Raw genomic sequence first — 13,488 nt, 5'->3', positions numbered from 1 at the left:
ATATCTGGTTTGTGACTTAGAGTTATTCGGATCAGTGTCAAAGCTTAAATCGACGTAACCATTTATGACGAGCTCTTTGTCACCTCCATATACGAGAAACATATCCTTAGTCCTTTTCAGGTATTTCAGGATGTTCTTGACCGCTGTCCAGTGTTCCACTCCTAGATTACTTTGGTACCTCCATGCTAAACTTATATCAAGGCACACATCAGGTCTAGTCCACAGCATTGCATACATGATAGAACCTATAGGGAACACCTTCCATTTTCTCCCTATCTTCTGCAGTGGTCGGGCATTGAGTCTGACTCAACTTCACACCTTGTAATACAGGCAAGAACCCTTTCTTTGCCTGATCCATTTTGAACTTCTTCAAAACTTTATCAAGGTATGTGCTTTGTGAATGTCCAATCAAGCGTCTTGATCTATCTCTATAGATCTTGATGCCCAATATATAAGCAGCTTCACCGAGGTCTTTCATTGAAAAATTCTTATTCAAGTGTCCTTTTATGCTATTCAGAAATTCAGTATCATTTTCGATCAACAATATGTCATCTACATATAATATCAGAAATGCTACGGAGCTCCCACTCACTTTCTTGTAAATACAGGCTTCTCCAAAATTCTATACAAAACCATATGCTTTGATCACACTATCAAAGCATATATTCCAACTCCGAGAGGCTTGCACCAGTCCATAAATGGATCGCTGGAGCTTGCACACTTTGTTAGCACCTTTTGGATCGACAAAACCTTCTGGTTGCATCATATATAACTCTTCTTTAAGGTATCCATTAAGGAATGCAGTTTTGACAACCATTTGCCAAATTTCATAATCATAAAATGCGGCAATTGCTAACATGATTCAGACGGACTTAAGCATCGCTACGGGTGAGAAGGTCTCATCGTAGTCAACTCCTTGAACTTGTCAAAAACCTTTTGCAACAAGTCGAGCTTTGTAGACAATAACATTACCGTCAGCGTCAGTCTTCTTCTTGATGATCCATTTATTCTCTATGGCCTGCCGATCTTCGGGCAAGTCAACCAAAGTCCATACTTTGTTCTCATACATGGGTCCCATCTCAGATTTCATGGCCTCAAGACATTTGCGGAATCTGGGCTCATCATCGCTTCCTCATAGTTCGTAGATTCGTCATGGTCAAGTAACATGACTTCCAGAACACGATTACCGTACCACTCTGGTAGGGATCTTACTCTAGTTGACCTACGAGGTTCGGTAGTAACTTGATCAGAAGTTTCATGACCATCATCATTAGCTTCCTCACTTACTAGTGTAGGAATCACTGGAACCGATTTCAGTGATGAACTACTTTCCAATAAGGGATAAGGTACAATTACCTCATCAAGTTCTACTTTCCTCCCACTCACTTCTTTCGAGAGAAACTCCTTCTCTAGAAAAGATCCCTTCTTAGCAACAAATATCTTGCCTTAGGATCTGTGATAGAAGGTGTACCCAATAGTCTCCTTTGGGTATCCTGTGAAGACACATTTCCTCCGATTTGGGTTCGAGCTTATCAGGTTGAAGCTTTTTCACATAAGCATCACAACACCAAACTTTAAGAAATGACAACTTGGGTTTATTGCCAAACCACAATTCATAAGGTGTCGTCTCGATGGATTTAGGTGGTGCCCTATTTAACGTGAATGCAGCTGTCTCTAAAGCGTAACCCCAAAATGATAGAGGTAAATCAGTGAGAGACATCATAGATCGCACCATTTCTAGTAAAGTACGATTACGACGTTTGGACACACCATTACGCTGTGGTGTTCCAGGTGGCGTGAGTTGCGAAACTATTCCGCATTGTTTCAAATGAAGTCCAAACTCATAACTCAAATAGTCACCACCACGATCAGATCGTAGAAACTTGATTTTCTTGTTACGATGATTTTCCACTTCAATCTGAAATTCTTTGAACTTTTCAAATGTTTTAGACTTATGTTTCATCAAGTAGATATACCCATATCTGCTCAGATCATCTGTGAAGGTGAGAAAATAGCGATATCCGCCATGAGCTTCAATGTTCATTGGACCACATACATCAGTATGTATTATTTCCAATAACTCTGTTGCTCGCTCCATTGTTCCATAGAACGGAGTTTTAGTCATCTTGACCATGAGGCATGGTTCACATGTACCGAGTGATTCATAATCAAGTGATTCCAGAAGTCCATCAGAATGGAATTTCTTCATGCGCTTTACACCAATATGACCTAAATGGCAGTGCCACAAATAGTTTGCACTATCATTATCAACTCTGCATCTTTTGGCGTCAATACTATGAACACGTGTATCACTACTATCAAGATTTAGTAAAAATGGACCACTCATAAAGGGTGCATGACCATAAAAGATATTACTCATATAAATAGAACAACCATTATTCTTTGATTTAAATGAATAACCATCTCGCATTAAACAAGATCCAGATATAATGTTCATGCTCAACGCTGGCACCAAATAACAATTATTCAGGTGTAAAACTAATCCCGAAGGTAGATGTAGAGGTAGCGTTCCGATGGCGATCACATCGACTATGGAACCATTTCCCATGCGCATCGTCACCTCGTCCTTAGCCAATCTTCTCTTAATCCGTAGCCCCTGTTTCGAGTTGCAAATGTTAGCAATTGAATCCGTATCAAATACCCACGCACTACTGCGAGCATTAGTAAGGTACATATCAATAACATGTATATCAAATATACCTTTCACTTTGCCAGACTTGGGTCCAGACTTGGGTTTCTTCACTTGAGTAGCAACGGGCTTGCTGTTCTTTTTGAAGTTCCCCTTCTTCCCTTTACCGTTTTTCTTGAAACTGGTGGTCTTGTTGACCATCAACACTTCATGCTCTTTCTTGATTTCTACCTCCGTAACCTTTAGCATTATGAAGAGCTCATGAATCGTCTTATCCATCCCTTACATATTATAGTTCATCACGAAGCTCTTGTAGCTTGGTGGCAGTGATTGAAGAACTCTGTCAATGACACTAACAGGAAGATTAACTCCCAGTTGAGTCAAGTGGTTGTGGTACCCAGACATTCTGAGTATATGTTAACTAACAGAACTATTCTCCTCCATCTTGCAGCTATAGAACTTATTGGCGACTTCATATCTCTCAATCTGGGCATTTGCTTGAAATATTAACTTCAACTCCTGGAACAGCTCATATGCTCCATGATGTTCAAAACATCGTTGAAGTCCCGGTTCTAAGCCATAAAGCACGGCACACTGAACTATCGAGTAGTCATCATCTTTGCTCTGCCAGGTGTTCGTAACATCTGGTGTTGCTCCTGTAGCGGGTTTGTCACCTAGCGGTGCTTCTAGGGCGTAATTCTTCTGTGCATCAATGAGGATAATCCTCAAGTTACGGACCCAGTCCATGTAGTTGCTACCATCATCTTTGAACTAAGCTTTCTCTAGGAACACATTAAAATTCAACGGAACAACATCACCAGCCATCTATCTACAACAACATAGACATGCAAAGTACTATCAGGTACTAAGTTCATGATAAATTAAAGTTCAATTAATCAAATTACTTAAGAACTCCCACTTAGATAGACATATCTCTAATCATCTAAGTGACCACGTGATCCATATCAGCTAAACCATGTCCGATCATCACGTGAGATGGAGTAGTTTTCAATGGTGAACATCACTATGTTGATCATATCTACTATATGATTCATGCTCGACCTTTCGGTCTCCAATGTTCCGAGGCCATATCTGCATATGCTAGGCTCGTCAAGTTTAACCCGAGTGTTCCGCATGTGCAAAACGGGCTTGCACCCGTTGTATGTGAATGTAGAGCTTATCACACCTGATCATCACATGGTGTCTCGGCACGACGAACTGTAGCAACGGTGCATACTCAAGGAGAACACTTATACCTTGAAATTTAGTGAGAGATCATCTTATAATGCTACCGCCAAACTATGCAAAATAAGATGCATAAAGGATAAACATCACATGCAATCAATATAAGTGATATGATATGGCCATCATCATCTTGTTCCGTTGATCTCCATCTCCAAAGCACCGTCATGATCACCACCATCACCGGCTTGACACCTTGATCTCCATCGAAGCATCGTTGTTGTCTCGCCAACTATTGCTTCTATGACTATTGCTACCGCTTAGTGATAAATTAAAGCAATTACATGGCGATTGCATTTCATACAATAAAGCAACAACCATATGGCTCCTGCCAGTTGCCAATAACTCTGTTGCAAAACATGATCATCTCATACAATAAAATTTAGCATCATGTCTTGACCATATCACATCACATCATGCCCTGCAAAAACAAGTTAGACGTCCTCTACTTTGTTGTTGCAAGTTTTATGTGGCTGCTACGGGCTGACCAAGAACCGTTCTTACCTACGCATCAAAAACCACAACGCGGTATTGTGATTGCTTTTTGATCTTCAGGAAGAACCCTGTTCATTGAATCCGATTCAACTAAAGCTGGAGAAACAGACGCCCACTAGCCACCTGTGTGCGAAGCAAGTCGGTAGAACCAGTCTTGCGTAAGCGTACGCGTAATGTCGGTTTGGGCCACTTCATCCAACAATGCCGCTGAATCAAGAATCAACTAGTGACGGCAAGCAATATGTATATACCCACACCCACAACTCCTTTGTGTTCTACTCGTGCATATAACATCTACGCATAAACCTGGCTCGGATGCCACTGTTGGGGAACGCAGTAATTTCAAAAAAATTCCTACGCACACGCAAGATCATGGTGATGCATAGCAACAAGAGGGCAGAGTATCGTCTATGTACCCTCGTAGACCGTAAGCGGAAGCGTTATGACAACGCGGTTTATGTAGTCGTACATCTTCACGATCGATCGATCTAGTACCGAAGATACGACACCTCCGCGATCTGCACACGTTCGGCTCGGTGACGTCCAGTGAACTCACGATCCAGTAGAGCTTCGAGGGAGAGCTTCGTCAGCACGACGGTGTGATGACGGTGATGATGTTGCAACCGGAACATGGCTTCGCCTAAGAACTGCTACGATATTACCGAGGTGGATTATGGTGGAGGGGGGCACCGCACACGGCTAAAGATCAATGATCAACTTGTGTGTCTATGGGGTGCCCCCTTCCCCCGTATATAAAGGAGTGGAGAAGGGGGAGGGCCGGCCCTCCTATGGCGCGCCCCCTGGGGAGTCCTACTCCCACCGGGAGTAGGATTCCCCCGTTTCCATGTAGTAGGAGTAGGAGAAGGAAGGAGGAAAGAGGGAGAAGGAAAGGGGGTGCCGCCCCCCTTCCTAGTCCAATTCGGACAAGAGGGGGAGGGGCGCGTGGCCTGCCCTGGCAGCCCCTCCTCTCTTTCCACTAAGGCCCATAAGGCCCATTAAACTCCCCGGGGGGTTCTGGTAACCCCCAAGTACTCCGGTATATGCCCGAACTTCACTCGGAACCCTTCCGATGTCCAAACATAGTCGTCCAATATATCGATCTTTATCTCTCGACCATTTTGAGACTCCTTGTCATGTCCTTGATCAAATCCGGTACTCCGAACTACCTTCGGTACATCAAAACACATAAACTCATAATACCTATCGTCACGAAACGTTAAGCGTGCGGACCCTATGGGTTCGAGAACTATGTAGACATGACCGAGACATGTCTCTGGTTAATAACCAATAGCGGAACCTGGATGCTCATATTGGTTCCTACATATTCTACGAAGATCTTTATCGGTCAAACCGCATAACGATATACGTTGTCCCCTTTGTCATCGGTATGTTACTTGCCCGAGATTCGATCGTCGGTATCTCAATACCTAGTTCAATCTCATTACCGGCAAGTCTCTTTACTCGTTCCATAATGCTACATCCCGTAACTAACTCATTAGCTACATTGCTTGCAAGGCTTATAGTGATGTACATGACCGAGAGGGCCCAGAGACACCTCTTCGACAATCGGAGTGACAAATCCCAATCTTGATCCATGCCAACTCAACAAACACCATCGGAGACACCTGTAGAGCACCTTTATAATCACCCAGTTATGTTGTTATGTTTGGTAGCACACAAAGTGTTCCTCCGGTATTTGGGAGTTGCATGATCTCATAGTCATAGGAACATGTATAGTTATGGAGAAATCAATAGCAACAAACTAAACGATCATCGTGCTAAGCTAACGGATGGGTCAAGTCAATCACATCATTCTCTAATGTGTGATCCCGTTAATCAAATGACAACTCATGTCTATGGTTAGGAAACTTAACCATCATTGATTCAACGAGCTAGTCAAGTAGAGGCAAACTAGTGACACTCCGTTTGTCTATGTATTCACACATGTATTAAGTTTCCGGTTAATACAATTCTAGCATGAATAATAAACATTTATCATGATATAAGGAAATATAAATAACAAATTTATTATTGCCTCTAGGGCCTATTTCCTTCAACCCTGACCTCCTGACCCCGACACCCCGACCCCAACAGGACACCCTGACAACGTGACCCCGACACGGCACCCCGACCCCGAAACAACACCCCGATGCTATTATTCAATTAGTTCATGTTATTAGGTATTCAAATTTTTATTATGTTCATGATGATGGTACACACTTAAATATTTTATTATGTTTATGTTGTATTAATTTCGTTTACTCTTTGTCACTTCAGGTGTTGACAGATGGTGGGCACTGGTCGAGAGCACTCCGAGCTTCCTACCTCAGCGCGTGCTAGGAGGGGTGCTATTATTCCACCCCAGCACCTTCAGAGAGCACTGGTAGACAGCATGACGACACCGGTGGGCGCTTCTTCTTCGGCCAAGAGAGGTCGGGGGAAGATGAAGAGGGGTGCAACTAGAGGTGGACATTGGGGCGGGAGAGGTAGGCAGGCTATTGCGCCTTCCTCGCCGACACCCTCAGCTGATTCTCTGGACCACCGGTGTGCTCCGTCTCAGGTGGACCCGTCAGATTTGAACCCGTCTCAGACTCCGGTCCACGAGCCTCGGGCCGACGAGCCTCAGGTCGTCGAGCCTTCATCCCATGAGACTCGGGCCCCAAAGTCTTTGTCCCACAAGACTCCGGTCCCAGAGTCTTCATCCCACGTGACTCCGGAGACTAGTGGCCATGCTAATGGCGTGGACACCTGGTCTGACGATAGTTATAGCGAGGGCGAGCTGGTTCAGGGGGGCAAGAAGGTCTACCAGCATGGTGGTACGAAGCTCCCGGTCGTGCCGGCGACCCGCGATTAGATGTGGTTGATTGAGCCTAACAGGGAGAAGTAAGTGCATTTACTCTTTTTTAACATTGGTCCTTTAGGTTTCTTCAAATTAATATCTAATGCGTTGGCCTTGTCATACTGCAGGGGTTGGAAATACGGCGATGGTGTCCATAGGCCCAACCAGGTCCTTTGTGTGCTTTGCCGTCGCCCTTCCCTGGGTGGGTCACGTTGCCCGGTGAGGGTTAGGTTCCACAACTAGCACTGAGTTGGGAGTTGTACGTGGCTGCCCCGGCCCCGCCAGAGGAGAGGGTCGATGCTGTCTTGTGTGAGATGGTGGCCGACATTGTGAGGCGGCATTTTTGGGTAATTTCTCCTTTACAGAATTAAAAATCAACAGTACCTAGTGATTGTACTAATCAATGTTGTCTTGTTCGATTGCAGACATTCAACACAGGTGTCCTGAGGAACACGAGGCGGAGGCGCCTAGGGTTCTCGAAGCCGAGTGCAAGCACCTACTTCAGAACTTATGGCACGAGGCTAGGTTGCAGGCTGTTCAAGACTACTACGCCTCGACTAACATTAGGAGGGCCAAGAAGAAGTGCCGCTCCAAGTATCTGAGTAAGGAGAAGTAGTTGAAGGTAATTACCTATTCTTAAGGCCTTGTACTTAGTTTCCTTCATTTCATTCATAGGCGTAGCACTGAAATTTCTCTTTGCCCGACTTAGGTGCCCCCGAGATGGTGTGCGGATAGGATGGACTGTTGGGAGGCGTTGGTGGATGAGTGGTGCTCTCCCGAATGGCTAGCCGTCCACAACAAGTCCAGGGATAACCGTGCCCAAATGCATGGTGTGCCACACCATCAAGGAAGCTCCAACCTGTTTGAGTACGGGGATCACTGGGTATGTGGTTTGAGCCCTTAACGATTCATGCAAGTTCATTCTTAATGCTAGCTTGAGCCCTTAACTAATATGTTATTCCTCTCTTTTAGGCTAAACACAACAAGAAGGACGTGCCACCGATGTACAACCTCTAGGCCAAGGCCCATACTGCCCCATTCAAGAAGGCCAAGGCCTTCTCTAAGGATGACCTCAATCATCCAGAGAGTGAATTCACCAACATCTCCTCCCACAACAAGCTCGTGAGGTACAAAGACGTTGGGAAGACGAGGAAAGGGGAGGCCTTCAACCCGAGCAAGAGTCCTTTTGATCCAGAGATCATGATGCTATCTGGTGACGGGAGGTACCATGGCTCGGTAGCCATTGGGGATGGACTCATACATTGTCCTAGAACTCTCCGGGAGATCAAGAAGCGCCAGACAAGCTCTGATCCTGAGATACCGCCTCGTCCACGGCCAATGCAGCTCTCCATCGAGGCTAGGGCCCATGAGCTTCTGGCGGAGGCAAATAGGAAGGCTAAGCAGAGGGAGAGGGAGTTGGAGGAGAGGACGGCTAGTCTGTTGGAGGCGGGGAGGAACCGGAACGACGCGTCTCATCGGGCCCTATATGAGCTCCTCGTGGTAAGTTTCGCCTGCATATTAGCGAAATCATGCATGTAACGTTCATTTCATTATTAACTAATATGACTGACTCGTGAAAACAAAATGTGCAGTCCCTGTGCGAGAAAAACGGCCAAACCCCTTCGCCTATGCCCCAGATTGGTATAGCGGATATGGTGAGTTTCATTTGAATGGTCATTACTTACTAGTATTCACATTTCAGTTGCATCATGCTAACGAGACATTGCAAATGATCTTTGGTGCAGCATGCCTGCCGACAAGCATCGACCGATCCTTCTCCGTCTCGCACTAGCGCAACCCCGACCCCGACCAGTCCTTCACCTCCATGATGATGGTAAGTTTTCCCAAGTGTTTTGCTTAACAAATGCATAGTTAGCTTAAGAAATGACTTACTTAGCTCCAAAATGACATATTTTACCTAGGATAGCTATAAAATGACCTATACTTAGCATTTTTCTTCCAAAATGACAAAATATGGTTAGTTAGCTAGAAAATGGCATAACTACCTAGGATAGCTCAATAATGATCTATAGCTAGCTTACCTAGTTCATTTATGACATAATTAGCTCACTTAGGTAAAAATGGCATAACTACCTAGGATATCCACTACACCACGACACTACATTCCCTACCGACGTGTGTTGGCAAAAGTCACTTTCACCGACCGACTGCAGGTCGAGAAAACTTCTATCGAACTGTCGGTCGGTAATACTCACATGTACCACCCAACAGTCGGTCGGGAATGCTGAAGTGTGTAGCATCAAACTGTTGGTCGGTAAAAAGTGCAGTATTATCGAACTGTTGGTCGGCAAATAATGCCGACCGATCCTGGGTCGCCAGTTGGGCCTCCCAAAATATCCGCGCGCGTGCCTGGGAAACTTAGGGCGCGAAGCCCATCCAAAATTTACTGCCCCTCATCCCGCAGCCCAGAGCCCACCCTAATCTTCCCCTATCTCTCCGCCCTCTCTCCCTTATCTCTTCTCTCCCGATCTGAGCGGCGGCGGTGGCGGCTCCCATCCTCTTCCTCCACTCCTCTCCCTCAGATTGAGCTCCGCCCCGAAGGAAAGGGTACGCGGCCGTCGATCTGTGTGCGTCTAGCCATGGAGGGCTCGCCCCTCTCACGCGCCTCGTCCGCACGGAGCGCTAGCAGCCCACACGGCATAGATCCACTATCCCTGCGTCCGCCCCACCGGCCGCCGGTGACTGCCGCACTATTCCATTCCTCCCCAAGCGTGCCGCACGCGACGGCCCATGCTGCCTTGCCGTGTTTCTGCAGCTAGACCGCCACCCCTACCCTCGCGCTCCGGGCAGAGGCTCATTCTTCTTGGTGGTGACTACGCGTTCCTCCCGGTGGTGGCGCTCTGCCCGCTGTGTTGCCTTTCTCCAAGCAGCTGTGCCCTTCGACCCCTACCTGTAATCAGTGAGTCCTTCCTGTTTTCTTCGAATTTTGATGTGCAACTGTAGTTTCTCCATTTATCTTGAATTCCCTCAGATCCCTGTCGGTCAGTTACTCAGTTTGTAGTAGAACTACACATCTTTCCTAGACCTCCATTAAATTAGTTTTTCTTACTAGGTCATAGTTGTTTGATTATTGGCAAACAATCATTCTTTACCTATCCTTTTTGCATCCGCAGATTGATCCGGCAACAGAGAGTTGAAGCTGCAAAGAAGCGTGATGAGGAAAAAGCCGGTACACCACTACTCTTTGAAATATTTGGGAGAGGATGACCAATCTAATATTGCCAAGATATACATTTGTTGTCCTTGACCTGATTTTGATGGCACTCAATTTATTTCAGCTTGGAGTTGGTTTGTATTGTTTCTGCAAACAATTGTCTGAACATGTAAATAATAGTTGGTCACAAGTCATATGGGTATAGTGCATCATAACAACTCTGCCCCTACACAATATACATCCCATTACTTATTTTTTTGGTATGATAAGTTGAGAAACAACTTGTTTTGTTGTTTTTTGATGTGAACTACATTATATGGACCTTTCACTCGATTATGTGCTATTTTTTTACTATAATTGACATGTTGATATGTCATTCTAGAATTTTGTTACTTCTGTTGGAACCTAATTTTCAATTTTACACCTTGCAGAATTTACGACTGACAGATTACATGCTGGTTTCTTACTGCTTAGGTTTCGACATTCGACATTTGAACAAATCATATACTGGAGATTATTATAATAGAAGGTAAACTTACCAAACGAACAGAGCGAACAATACTTTTGTTAGTGTTTTCCAGTCTGTTGCATGCGCATTGTGGTCACTACTGGCAATCCATGGAAATTTAAATGTATAGTGATGGATTAAACAAATGGAACCTATATCCTGACTTGCCACTACTATACTGTAGCTTCTGAAACACTTATATGCACAGATAGTTTCTCTTTTATCATAACTGAAACATTATAAAGATAAATCTCACTAAGTTTTTAAGTGGGGAAGGGAAAGCTTCAAGATGTTGTATTTAAAACACTGATATCTATTTGAAAATTAATTCATGTGCATACCTCCTGGATCCTATCATTATCATGTCTCTATTTCTCTTGTTCAAGAGAAGCGTGAAACAAAGCACTCATATTCACAGCAGCACATACAGTTATTCTATGCTATCAGAAATAAGGTCGTTAATATTCAGATATATGCATGTAAACTTGGCCGGTTAATCATCAAACACACACACACACACACACACACACACAAACACACAAACACCACGCTGGAAGGTGGTATTCATGGTTGATAGATGTCCCTATAAGATTGTACATTGTTCCTTTGATCCATTGCGAGGTATATAAATGATTCGATTTTGACTTTATTTTTTCATCTTAGTTCACCTAGTGTTGGATAAAAGTTGGACAGATCCACATAGGTAAGTCTTATCCATATAATGCTTTTACAATCTACCAGTGGAACTTTAAATGATACGATTTACCAATTTCAACGATGTATATTAGCAGATTAAGTAAAAGCAGTGTTAGATATGAAATGAACTTAATTCAACCATTCTCTAGAAGAAAGTACCTATTTGTCATATGGCGATGTTATCTTGTAGAACAACAATAGGGATTTGTTAACATTCGACCTTTATGCTGTACTTTTTCCATTTTGATTCGCCTACTGTTAATATCCTCTTCTTCAACTGACATATTCTTGCAAGCTATCACAATTGATGAAATATAATTACGAGCACTTAGCTTTTTTGAATTTTATATGCATACCAGAAGATTTACTCGTTACAAACATTAAACAGACGGACCTCTATTTCAACAAGTTGTTTCAAATCCCTCTGAGACAAAATAAAAGTGTGCTACTGCTAATTACTACACTGGAATAGAATGTATGGTTGACATAAAGGATATATTGGAATATTTTAGCTGTTGTGGTGTTCCTAATAACTTAAAACTGCTGTGAAGATGAACTAAACAATAATACTCTCAAATTAGAGAGCAAGAAATTTCGAGTTAGTCTACTGTAGGGTAATAAAGTTCTTATATATGCTGCAAATCAGTTGCCTTGTGGTGTAATCACTGATGTCATGTTTCCGTAAGTGCCTGCTGTAATGACCTTAATAGTGCAAAGCTATGTTTTATATAAATTTGCCTATTCTTTCCAAAGTGCAGGGAAATGTATGAGGTGAATCAATTTTCCTATTCTGTTGTTGCTGCTATATTTAGGTGTATGTGGGTTTAAGATTGGACACTAATTGTTGAACCAGGAGCTTTCCCTCGTTAGGAATATAAGCTGAAACTTTCCCATTGCCTTGATTCTTTGTAGGAAAGACATACAAGATGACCAGGAACCATGAAGCTCGTAGTTTGCGTTAACTGTGTAATGGAGAGGACTATGAATCGCTGGACATGTGTCTATTAGCTATCATATATGGTGTCTCAGTCAAGTGGATATTCTGTGTAATGTAAGACACATGATTTGTAGGACATATATCTATTGGCTATCATTTTGTAAACCTATCCGGTCTCTCGGTCACTGAACCATAAATGTTTCCTCTTAATTGGCTACCTCCTCCGTTTGTGAGAAGTAATTAATGTGCTATTTTTATTTGGTTTTGGTTTAATATTTTTGGAGTACATGCATGTTACTTTAATTTGATTGATATTGTACTGTAATGAGATATATTACTAGACGGACACTGTTTTGGTGAGGCAAATGCCAAATAATTGGTCAGTATTAAATGTTGATAGCCTAAACAAAATGCTGTCAAGATGTTGGTCGGTAAAACAAACTCCCATCTGACCGTTGGTTGGGAAAGGTCCACGACAACTCCAATGAATTGTTGGTCGGGAAACAATACGCTGTCCCATAGTCAGTTGGGAAAGACCCATGGCAGTCCAAACAGACTGTTGGTCGGGAAAGGCCCATGGTAGGCCCAACAGAATGTTGGTCGGGAAAGGTACACCATAGCCGACAAGTAGTCGGTCGGGAAAGACATGTCGGTCGGGAAAGGGTTTTCCCGTCTGGACTTTCCCCAATAGACAGTGTCGGTCGGCAATAGTCTTTCCCGACCGACTGTCTGTTGGCAAAACTTGTATTCCCGACTGACCTGGCTGTTGGGGATGTAGTGTTGTGGTGTAGTGATCTCAATAATGATCTATAATTAGCTTAGCTAGTTCATTTATGACATAATTAGCTAACTTAGGTAAAAAATGGCATAATAACCTTGGTTTAGCTCCAAACTATCATATAATTAGTTTATTTTCCTCCAAAATGACAAAATAACCTTACACTAG

At 43.6% G+C, this 13,488-nt stretch overlaps 1 long non-coding RNA gene across 2 annotated transcripts; it reads left to right on the top strand.

The window, feature by feature from the left end:
• The first annotated feature begins 9,712 nt into the window (after positions 1 to 9,712).
• Positions 9,713 to 12,801, top strand: LOC119327394. Of its 2 annotated transcripts, none has more exons than XR_005158498.1 (4): positions 9,713 to 10,146; positions 10,361 to 10,416; positions 10,876 to 10,930; positions 12,518 to 12,801. It is a non-coding gene; the product is annotated as an uncharacterized LOC119327394 (long non-coding RNA). The 2 variants fall into 2 exon arrangements; XR_005158499.1 differs by having other exon boundaries at positions 10,833 to 10,930.
• The last annotated feature ends 687 nt before the right edge of the window (positions 12,802 to 13,488 follow it).

This window comes from Triticum dicoccoides, chromosome 7A (assembly GCF_002162155.2).
Source record: "Triticum dicoccoides isolate Atlit2015 ecotype Zavitan chromosome 7A, WEW_v2.0, whole genome shotgun sequence".
NCBI lineage: Eukaryota > Viridiplantae > Streptophyta > Magnoliopsida > Poales > Poaceae > Triticum > Triticum dicoccoides.
Note: the sequence above shows the minus strand (reverse complement) of the source record. Positions and strands in the feature narration are given on the sequence as shown.